At 29.9% G+C, this 10,918-nt stretch overlaps 1 long non-coding RNA gene across 1 annotated transcript; it reads left to right on the forward strand.

The window, feature by feature from the left end:
* The first annotated feature begins 6,227 nt into the window (after positions 1-6,227).
* LOC143048584 (uncharacterized) lies at positions 6,228-10,356 on the forward strand. Its single transcript, XR_012969886.1, has 4 exons — positions 6,228-6,361; positions 8,123-8,254; positions 8,825-9,042; positions 10,179-10,356. It is a non-coding gene; the product is annotated as an uncharacterized LOC143048584 (long non-coding RNA).
* The last annotated feature ends 562 nt before the right edge of the window (positions 10,357-10,918 follow it).

A 10,918-nucleotide genomic window follows, 5' to 3' on the forward strand; every position in this document is an offset into this window, starting at 1 on the left:
TTGAATTTAGAAAGTTAACTACTACGAGTTTGGATAAAAGAAACGTGTTCTATAATTCAAATGAAAACAAAATTTTCAAATACATTTTATAGTTTCTCGTTTTTCGTTTTTATATAGATTAGACCGTTGGTTTCCCCGTTTGAATGGTGTTACACTAGTAATTCTTCGTGACCTTTATAGCTTGCTGTTTTATGTGAGCCAAGACTCCCTTTTTTTAGGCCGTACCTTGACATATCATCGTTTACTTTTATAAATTGTTACTTGGATGGAGATTTGTCTCATTGGCACTTAAACCACATCTTCCTATATCTATATAGGTCAGATTAAGGGTGATCAAATTCTATATTAGCATATTTGAAGTAAATCAGTATTGCAAAGATTTGTTCACATTTCCTTTTTTACGGAGATTTATAAACAATATAAAATGGTTTAAGTTATTCTTAATATGCAGAAAAACATACACCCTAAAATATACTTGGAGAGGACTTAGTTTGACAATATTTTTCAGAGTTATTTAAACATAGACTGGAAGGTATGCAAGAACATTATTTTAAATATAAGGAATCATGTTATAGTTTCTATTGCCATTTTACATTATTTTTTCTACATGAGTGTCAATTTTCATTTGAGCCCAAGTTACGTTTGATGGGACAATGTTAAATTTGAAATATTCGAAGTGACTTGTTTTGTATATGAAGAAAATAACATAGTATTGAAAAAAATCTTTTTTAGGTCATTATCGAAGGTACATCTTAAATACCTTAATTTTAACTTTCTAACAAAACTAAGTATTTCTTGCAATTTGACATTATTTAGAATTTAACGTAACCAGTGTTTTAAATCACTTTGTTTTTTTTTAGTAAATTACAAAATAAAGAGCGACATGTGATACCTGATGACAATTTTAAAAAAACATTGCAGGGAGAAATTGAAATGCATTTAAAAGTAAGTCAATACAAAATATCAAAGATAAGATGATAATGAAAACGAAATTGAAAATCTATCATTTGATATGAAAGTTCTAATAAACTGAACACTTATCTAAACATTTCTTAAAGATTCTTTATACTTTATAAACTGCATTAACTGAGAAAAAAAAATAATATTGTAAGAACAACTTTAAAATACATCTTCTTATAAATTACCTTTTATCAGGTTAACTATTTCTTCATTGTCTGTTTAACCAGTCAAATAATTACTTTTCTCCAACAAATATATACTTTTAACTAATGAATGGATTATAGATAAATAATACTTAGTTTTATGTAAGAATGCTATAGCAGTTGGATTAAACATTTACTGAATTTCCTTGATTCCCTTTTGTGATGATATTAAACTGACCAACCACCTAGCATGTAATCATCACTATTCAGGCTTTCTAAATTATTTCGGATTCCTTTCTTTTTTAAGTTTAAAAAAAATTTAAAATAAATGTCAACTTTTACAAATGTATAGCTCAAATATTTGATGTTTATCTAAATTCTGCATCAGTTTCGTAATATTCTAACTTAACCACATTTCAGTTCTAAGTAATGATAATTGAATTCAAAACCACACAGTTCAGTTCGACAATGCGATTATTTTACCACAAGTTTCCACAATATGATTAATTTACCACACATCTGACCATAAGTTTCCACAATATGATTAATTTACCACATATCTGACCATAAGTTTCCACAATTTGATTATTTAACTACTTACTATTATAGTACATGGTTGTGAAATTTGCAAATGAAACAAACATGTTATTAATACTAGCAGTAATTCTAAATAAAAATATAAAATATCTTCTTTATGTATTTTTTGATAATATGACTGCCAAGAATAGCATAACATGCACTCTTACAGTGCAATCACCTTTTATTTCATACCAATTTTCTTGGAGAAAAAAATATTGAACTTCAAGGAATATTCAAAACGGACAGTCGTTAATCAAAAGCAAAATCAAAAGCTCAAACGAATGGATAACAACTGTCATATTCCTGACTTGGTACATATATTTTCAAATGTTGAAAATGGTGGATTTTACCTGGTTTTATAGCTAGCTAAACATTTCACTTGTATGACAGTCGAATATAGTACAATTATATTGACAACGATGTGTGAACAAAACAAATAGACATAATAGGTTCAAATGTCAAAAATGTGAGAACACCAGTCAACATTGTGTTATAATTTTAATCACTATAAAAAAAATGTAACAAAGAAACAATCACAGGCATATATACAAAGCACAATAGCAAAATATGAAAGACAAAAATACGAAAATTTAGCATAAGACAATGCCAGGATGTATAAGTACAGAGCCACGTCAAATGTAACAAAGAAACACAAAAAGGAAAATAGACATAGCACATGATCAAAAATGAAAGACAATAATACTAAATTTTACCATAGCACAAATACACAAAGACGAAATGTACAAGAACAGAGCCACGGCACATGTAACAAAGAAACACAAAAAGGCATATAGACAAAGCAAATTAGCAAGCATGAAATACAAGAAAATATAACATTTACCAAAGCACAATTACACAATGATGTAAAAGTACAGAGCGAATTCAAATGGATAATACAAAAAATTGACTAAACAGTTAAAATAAGATTCAAAAAGACAAATAAAAGAATACTATAACACATTATTAAGATGATAAACAACATCAGCACAAAGATTCTATACTTCAATGAATTCATGTTTAATTTGTGAAGTTGATACGGAATATATTTATCAACATATCCTCTGATGAAATTTATTAGAAAAAGGATTAGTCGTTCTTTGACATACCCCTGGTTCATAAACGTTCTGCTCAGACACTGGTGACTTTTTACAAAATCCAAGTAGCAGCTCTAAGCTCTGAATACCGAATAAGTTGGGGAATGTATATGCTTTATGCAGGTGAAGTAGGTATATTAGTACTAAGATGGGGGGAAATTGATGATTTCAAAATTAAAATTGTCTCATTTGTCATAGGTTATGGTACTGAGATGCCCGTGTATGTCAAATTCAAGGTATAAGTCTATAAATAAGGCAGAGGGAGCCGTGTCTGTTGTTGCTTTAATTTCTAGTTCAGAGCAGTTTGGATTGTTGATGGAAGTAACATCATCAATATATCTGAATGTGAAATTAAATAATTTGACTTCTTTGATATTTATTTTTTGACAAGTGTCTGAAGGACAGCGACTCACGAAATATAATAAAGACACTTGTTCAAAGAACATTTAAGAGAAAAAGATGATATCGTTGATTTAAACGAAGGTAGGATTATCAAGACAGGAATGTATCCAAGAGACGGTTGAACGTTAGGAGCAAAAATCAAAAACGCATAAAATTAAATCCACAAGGACCACAGAAAAAGCTGCTTTTTTCTTGGTTAGCTCCAATGAAAAGTACTTGATTGCATCATTGACACATATTTAAATGTATAATATATTTTTAAATTTTAACAGCGTCTAACATTTCGTCTGTTCAAAGGATTAGATAAACGTCCTTTTTCATTACTTCATTTATCCGTCCACAATCGATGCACAGTGTTATATATATATATATATAATCAACATATTTCAGAACCAACACTTTTTGGAGCAGAGTATAGACTCTTAGAATCCATTGATCATACAATATTGTATTATATTTTAAAAAATACGTTTCTATCACTGAATGGGAGTTTAAACAGACATTGATAGATTGCTATGACCAATATCAATTGTTTAATAAGGATAGTTTTGGAAAGCAGGTCATTAGAAAATGGAAATATAGACTTTAATCCTGAAAAAGAATCTGTAATTTCTCATTCTCACTTTTATTTTACTTTAAATATATATTGATATTTTTTGTCTTTATTTTAGCCTTCTACTATATTTATTCCATCAATATTCAAGTCGTATAATATCACACTTGGATAACTGCATATTATCTAAACATTTGAATACATATTCTTCATTATTAAACACAACATAAATATTCGCTAAATCTACATTACATGAAAAATCATACATAATTCTGATATTACATGACACTGATTGGGAACATTAACAACTACATATACTTTACACTCCCGCTAGGGAAGCAGTTCTTTGTTTTACTACCCTCTAATTAACTCTTTTGTTTCTTGCAACTTATTTGAATGTGTCCAACTTTCATACAACAGTTACTACAAATGTGCCTATAGTCCATTATCCTCAAATATCTGTTAGTTTCTCCTTCAGTCACGGTCTGTCCCTTTTCTTCTCCATCGTTGAAATATATTCCTACGATTTCCAAAGTTACCTCTTCCATTTCATTTTCGGTGTTGACTCTTCAAGGGCTCATTTACATCTTACTATATTCCTGATTTTAATACTGATCGCACTCGGTTCTGTTGTGTCTCCCGGTTTATTGATGTATTCCTCTGTTATTTGCGGAACAGAAAGTTTTCCTGAAAGTTCACGGATTTTATAACATAACAAATCTAATCGATGTCTGATTTTGTACTCTTGTCATGTAATGTTGTCATTTTAATGTTATATTTAACATTGCCATAAAAACGGGAGGTTGGGCATGCCACAAAACCAGGTTTAACCCACCATTCTTTTCTTAAAATGTCTTGTACCAAGTCAGAAAAATAGTCATTTTTATATTATAGTTCGTTCCTGTGTGTGTTACATTTTAATGTTGTTTTTCTGTTGTGTCGATGTTCTCCTCTTATATTTGATGAGTTTCCCTCAATTTAGTTTTTAACCCGGATTTGTTTTTTTCTATGATTTTTTCTACGATTTATGAGTTTCGAACAAGGGTATACTACCGTTGCCTTTGTTTAAAGCTTTGAATGAAATGTTTCTTTATAATCACATTCTGCTGGTCTCTCTCTATGTCTGATTATCCACATATTACAAATTAATTAATTACAAGGTCTCGAAAATATACAGGTGAAATTTTAGTTTTTATTTCAATCTTCCATTCATTTTCGGTTTTTAACCAATTAATTTTTCAATTCTATATTTTACTGTAAAATGGACCCTTTTTAAAAAATTTAACATCACACTATGACACTGATAGCAGCAATCGCAGTCGAGACACAGTGTACCGCAGAACCCATAATGATTTTTTTCAAGGGGGAGTTGATTATATGCATTAGTTTTTATGTAGCCTTTAGGTTTTGTATTTTTTTTACTTCGCCTGCAGTTCGGAGATGATATGAAATTAATTTGAATTGAAAAAAAATCATCACCTGTCTACAAGGTCTACCCTAAACAATTGAAGGGCATCATACATTTTGTTTTGGAGTTAATCCCCCTTTAAAATTAGATTATCGTTTTCCATTATTTGCTATTATTTTAGATATCATAGAAGCTATGTTAAGAATTATATTGTTGTTGTTGTGCCAGAAATGCCTATGTCTTTATTATCATAGTTTTGTTTTATGTTATCTTGAAACTTGAAGGAAAGAGATTAAAAAAATCTTCCTTCAAAAGTTATTAACATGTTACATTATATCCACAATATAAATTGACAAACTGTTTTGGGGGTATTGCCCCTGAAAGTTACATTTTTATAGGTGCTAAGGTATTTTATAAAGGTAGAAATTAAAAAAGCCTTATTCCAAAAATTCAAAGTTTTGCATAAAGACGATTTATAAATAACACCATAGCTTTAGTTACAATAAGTAAGTATATCAACGATTATTCACTAAAAAACGTATTACAACACTGAAAAGGAGTTAGATAAAAAGGGAACCATTACCTATATCATGTATATGACGGTAGCGAAACTCTTGTATTTATTTGTATGAGATGAGATACGAATTTTGTAATTTACTTTATTTATTTAATAATTTGTAACATCAGAGAGTTTTGTTTGAATAAAAACCCCAACAACACGAAAAACATTAATTAGGAATTATACATTAACGCACATGTATTTATTTCTAAATCCTGCTTTTTATTTCATTCCATTCATTAAAACACACATTAGTGTCTTTAAAATATTGGAATACTTGAATGAAAATATCGCTTCACGTATAAACGCAAACTTAATATCTAGCTTAAGGTTTTGCACTTTAACAGCTTATCTGAATGTCAGGATAACAAACATCGTACGAGAACTATTGTTGAGAATACAAATGATAAGCATGACTTGACTTTTTAACTGAATATGGGACCATACTGTTATGGAAACTCAATTGGATACCACAAATCAGCCCATTGTTTGAAGTAGTATAAATTTGTGATTACGGTGATTGTTAAATAATTCTGACTCCCAGATTCTTTGAATTTTATACAAAAACACGTTGCATTGTTACTATGAAGTACCTTTTTATAATACTACTGGCTAGCTGTTGTTATATTGTTAGATGTAGCAAACCACTTTACCACGAATGCGGTGAGTTAACTATGATTTTGAATGGAACCAAACATTGCATTGTAACATGTTGACTATCTTTATACATATGTAGTAACATTGATGTGACTACGTTACAAATTTATAACTGAATTATATTTACAGAAACAATTTTTGTTTTCCAATAAAACTAGTTTAATATCAACACCATAATTAAAATACATACCTTTGTTCTCAGTTTTAGTTGATAAATAAAAGACCCGGTAAATGTGTATTTTTATTTATAAATGTAGATGTTTAAGAAAATCTAAAGTGTATGTATTGTTTTATGTCTTATGTTCTTAATTTATAATAAAATAATTGTATAGCAGCTTCATATAAATTTACAAATATATTAGTCTTAAACAGGGATAGGTTTTTCTTTCTAAATTCATATTAGTTTTTTTTTCTAGAAATGTAAAACTTTTTTTATCATGATTTAATATGTTGCGTCACTCCTTGCCCATTTTTTTTATACAGTAAACAATATAGTACGAATAGAAATTTTCAGCAAAAATATGTAGTAGTGAGTGGATGCGCCATTGTTTATTTTACAGAAAACAATGAGTCATCAATTTTGCAAAATATGCACAAAAACAGATTCTTACTAATTTCATCCTACGTGTCAAACATAAATACATCATGTTTCGAAAATCAAATTTTGAAAACGTTATATTTAAAATAAAACTCAGATTATAAGGGACAAAATTATAAGTTGGTAAACCAAGCCCTTCATAAACAACTGCACATTTTTACAATTAATAATTTGTCTTTGAGCTTCAATTTGAAACTTGTCTTGTTACGTACATTATGTACTTTTAATTCAACTGATTAAAGTCAACACAAACTAATGCACTACCATTCGTTGCCACGTTCTGACTTCTTGTTAGATGTCGCCTGCTTGGTGTATACTCCCTCCCACCCCTAAAAAAAAGGCATCCTTGTTTCATATCATATCACTTGATTTTCTTTTTATTCTTTTCGTCAAGTTCTTTGCTTAGCTTCATTCATATGCACGAGGAGTAATTTTTCACTAAAGAAATAATAAAAATTGATCTGTGAGGATATGACATTTTTCCTTGCATTGCAGCTTACTGATGTAAAAAATTTCCTTCTGGTGTCAATTTAAAAAGATAATGTCTGTTGTGTTGAGGAAAAGTATGAATTCCTTAATCAATGATGATCCTGTTTCATTGTTATTTATTTTCAAAACAAAACGTTTCTTTGTGAACTCATATAGTCTACAGAGTCCTTATGGAGAAAGTGTCAAACATTGATGACTCTATATTGAAACATTTCCGACTGTTTGAAACAGCGAAGCAAGAAAATATCACATTAGACCTTAATTAAGTTGAAGTCATCCCTTCTTGCATTTTACGGACAGTACCGCGAGTAACATGTAGTTGACCGTAAGAAATCCATTTCACGGAGGTTCATGTTACTCATTCTTTAGTAAACTATGTTGTGTTTTGTTTGTCGTTTGGTCTTGGTCAGTTTATTTCCGACGAATGAGTTTGTTATCGTTTTTCTCTCTTTTAAGACAACTAAGACTGGTTCTTTGCCTCAATTTATTATGTTCAACATTGTTACTCATATAGACTAACAAATAATGTCATTGATGTAACACTTAGGATACTCTTCTAGCAGTTTCTTTAAATATATAAATATTCCGATTACTACCATGGACAATGACCAGCTCGAAGCTTGTCAAGATTAACAATACTTCGCAATGACACTGCAATTTCTATCATATCTTTTTAACAGGTCCAAGTTCAACTCATAGTAAAACTGGAGTATTGAAATCGATTGATATCGGTTGTGCTGGAGTCGATGCTCACAATAACTGTAGGCTACAACGTGGAACAAATGTTTCAATATCAACAAACTTTACTTCAAGTGAGTATTTAATAACTGAAGAAGCAGGCCATCTTTCATAAACCAAGTTGGCAACTGTTGACCTACCGTTGCGGCAGTCCAGCTGAATTATTCTTTGAATTTTAAACAAGAAGTAAAGAAAAATAACGTATTCATACTCAAAATAGTATTATAATCTTTTCAAAATTTCTCACATAAACCATTATAAATGCATTCATGAGAAAACAATTGAAATTTGGTATATAGAAAATAAAGAATCCCGATCACGATAAAAAAAAATAAAGTCAGCACACTATAGTGACTAAGGAATACATTTTATCTAGAATTATCCTGTATTAAAGTGTCACTAGCTGTCAAATTCATGAACATCGATTTGACTTAAACTTTCATATTTGATTTATAACAATGTAAAACGTTTGTCCAAACTAATAAAAGTCTAAAAAAAAAAAAGAAATTACAGTTCGTGGGCTATATAATATGTAGCTTATAATTTCACATTGAATTTCATTAAGTGGTACAATAGAACAATTTTAACAAATATTTTTTAACAACACGAAAGGTTTATAAAAACCACTTGTATGTTCTTTCCAGATGTTAATACAAACAAAGTCACAACAGTTGTTCATGGTATACTTAATGGTGTCGCCGAAGTTTTTCTTCATCTTCTTAGCACGGATGGAGAGGAGGGTGTTCGTTTTAATGGAGTCACAGAGGACGCTTGCATTAGCAATGTCAACCATTGTAATATTACCAAAGGGGAGATAATCCACTATACTAATACATTGCCTGTCGATAGAAAATACCCGTTGGTATGTTTGAGTTTAATTAATCTTAATGCTAGTTTTATTATGAATTATCAATTAAAAGTTAGAAAGGTTTAATTCAAATATTTTTTTTTATATATAATGTAAAGAGATGACAATGGATGAAAGGTAAAACCAATGGCGAGACGATACCCAAAAGTTGAACACTGAGAAACACCAAAAGAGAGACGAAAGGACACAAGTTGACAAAAACTTAACAGAAAGTAAAGAATGTTATCGGATTTTCCTAAATGGTGAAACGTATATAGCTGAAGAATATATACTGCATATGAAAGTGCCGTTAGAAATTTTGGTTCACACAAATTGAAAGGTCATTATGGAAAATTGAAACTAATGTCATCTCTTTTGGGAATAGTTCCCAACCGTCAACTATGCTCACTTTGTATATGTATGTCAGGGTACATAAGCCACGTATAATGTATGATATTAAGGCAATCTGATCTACAACTTTCGAATGTTGTCCTTTTTATGTGTTGGTCCGCGTGAAGTTGATTCAATCATCGATTTTTAAACAGTGTTGACATATGTTTCTAAAAAGACAACTTTCAACTGAAGTTTAGTTTATCAACATTAATAATATCTACTTATATACACATAAAAAAAAACATGAGATTAAACAGTCTACATAATACACAACTTTACTCTTAAACCCTACTAAAACAGTTTTACAAGCGATTATCCTACATATAAAAGGAATAGTAGTATAGCGCTGTTCAATAGTCATGAATCGATTGAACCCAAACAAATCCGGGTCAATAAAACAAAACTAAGGGTAACACATCAACTTAAAAAGGAAACCAAACAGAACACCAAAAACACTGCACTGCTTCAAAACACACGGCAACATAGGAACGGACTATGTATAAACGATGTATAAGACTACCACAATTATTTCGGAGTTGAGTCACTATGTTAAAGTCATCTGGATTTGAGAACTGTCGAGATTGTATAAGTACTATGGTAGAGATATAAAAGCATACACAAATTATATTTCTATTTATACTATACCAAATATTCCCGATGTCACAATATTTGTAAATCTAACATTTTATTCATTATGATTTATTTTCTTTATCAACTTTTTTGCATGATCAATCATTTAATCTAACTTCACTTTTCAGCTCCGTTTGACAGTAAAATGGGAAATCAGAGATGACCAGAACAACAACTTAGTTTGCATAAAAATTCCAGTTGCAATCGTTAACTAATCGATGCATGCTATCATGGTAGAATTCGAGTACAAATATTGGTTTTACATATTGTTTCCTTTAAAATATAAATAAAACATACAAATATAAATAATAATAATAATATTCTAGTTTTATAATTATGTCATTCAATTTAACAATTATAACGTAGACAATATATGTATATTGTCTTCTACATCTTCGACAACTGAAATTGTAAGAAATAGGTGACATTCTTTTCCCTAAATTTGTGTATGCACAAAGGTTATTTAAAGGAAAAAGTCACTATGTCAGTATAGGTTAAGGCGTGATCCTTACGTTTCTTACATGATTTTAAGCTTTAAGAGGTGCAGGAAAGACAACATGAGAAATAGAGAAATGTATCGTCCAAGTTCATTTTTACAAATTCAGATGAACACGTACGCTTCAAGAAAATATTTCAATATAATAGAGGAAAATCAAAACCGGGGCCAAAACAAAAATCGACGAAACAGTCTATAAGATAGTAGATATAAGCAACACGAAACAAAAAAACAACAACCCACACATATTTTTGGTATGTGCCATCATGCTAGTGTTGATTATACAATACTAATAGCCATAATGTCGGCCTATCTATTTACTAGAATTTCTGTTCTAGAACCAACGCATCTGTAACTGTAATGCACGTAATT

This window comes from Mytilus galloprovincialis, chromosome 10 (assembly GCF_965363235.1).
Source record: "Mytilus galloprovincialis chromosome 10, xbMytGall1.hap1.1, whole genome shotgun sequence".
NCBI classification, from domain to species: Eukaryota; Metazoa; Mollusca; class Bivalvia; order Mytilida; family Mytilidae; genus Mytilus; species Mytilus galloprovincialis.